Source organism: Pseudophryne corroboree, chromosome 7 (assembly GCF_028390025.1).
Source record: "Pseudophryne corroboree isolate aPseCor3 chromosome 7, aPseCor3.hap2, whole genome shotgun sequence".
Classification (NCBI taxonomy): domain Eukaryota; kingdom Metazoa; phylum Chordata; class Amphibia; order Anura; family Myobatrachidae; genus Pseudophryne; species Pseudophryne corroboree.
In genome coordinates, this window is record NC_086450.1 from 465,089,822 (window position 1) to 465,091,238 (window position 1,417).

A 1,417-nucleotide genomic window follows, 5' to 3' on the forward strand; every position below is an offset into this window, starting at 1 on the left:
TAAGATTACATACACTGTCCATGAGCCAGCCTTGAGCTCTTTGTCAGCACATGATTACTTATTTAATTTTCTTCTCAGGGGGCCAGCAAGTGTTGTGCTGATAATCATTGTATCATTTATAAGCCTTTTCCTGAGCTCAGATTGTAATTAATTAATCTCTTCATTCATCAGTTATAATTCTTTCTCTAATCCAAGGAACAAGATATTCACACACACCTCACATCATTTTCTTAGCATCTTTATGAAAGTCCACTATCTGCCAAACTTCACCTACCACATTACATCTCTATCAAACACAGACACACAGAATCATCCTGACACACCTCTGTCTGGAAATACCAATTTGAGACTATCTGTGGCCTTGGTTGAGTGTGAAGTACAAAAAGCAGTGTACCCTCCCTTAGCATTCATATCTTCGTTATATCGGCCCACGGCCATACTACCCTGAATACGCCCGATCTTGTCCAATCTCGGAAGCTAAGCAGGCATGGCCTGGTCAGTATCAGGAAGGAGAACCTCCTGAGAATACCAGGTGCGGTGGGCCCATTTTAAAGGACAAATCTCATCCCACATTCTCTGCTTCTACGTCTGAAAAACACTCCCAGACCATCTATGGTTTTGATTTATGTACAGTACAGACAATAGGAGTGGACTCTCAGATTCTCTCATCTTTTCTCTCACATTTCCTACGACAGGCCCACGGCCATACTACCCTGAATGCGCCCGATCTTGTCCGATCTCGGAAGCTAAGCAGGTATGGCCTGGTCAGTATCAGGAAGGGAAACCCCCTGAGAATACCAGGTGCAGTGGGCCCCCTCTTTCGCTCTTAAGAGAATTTGCTTACCTACTCAACCTTGCCACCACATTTACACTTTCATTGAAAACCTTCATTCCAAGGCATGTACAGTGACTCTTCTGGATACACTTTATTTCATCAGAACATTATGGTATCCATCAAACACACTCCTTCTGATATTTTCACCTTCTTTTAATAACTTGTACCTCATTTGTTAAAAAGGTTAAACAAGTTCCTTCTTTAAATTAAGACACGAGTCTCAAAATTATTTCACATTTATTTCTTTTTACTCAAGAAACAATTAAAGGTTAAGTTTTATTCCATTTCAATTCTTACTCTACTTACATCATACTAATCATTACAAACGAGTGCTCCCAAACAAGGGTTTTTTGTCTTTTCTCTCCTGTTTCATATGTAGTCCAAACTACAAAATTCCTGGGAGCACCGCCAATTAATAGCAGTTTAAAATCTCTTTTGTTAACTGCATATATATTGGTTCTTTCATGTTATGTTATTTCTATATTTTGTTTAGATTGGTAAGACTAGTGCGATTCCATATTGAATTTATCTGTATAAAAATTAAAAGCACACTGCTGTATTCTGTAAATATTGGGGTGTTGC

General features: G+C 39.0%; 2 pseudogenes; both read left to right on the forward strand.

Annotated features, from left to right (window-relative positions):
* Positions 1–426: 426 nt before the first annotated feature.
* Positions 427–544, forward strand: LOC134946342 (5S ribosomal RNA; annotated as a pseudogene).
* Positions 545–695: 151 nt separating this feature from the next.
* Positions 696–813, forward strand: LOC134947181 (5S ribosomal RNA; annotated as a pseudogene).
* The last annotated feature ends 604 nt before the right edge of the window (positions 814–1,417 follow it).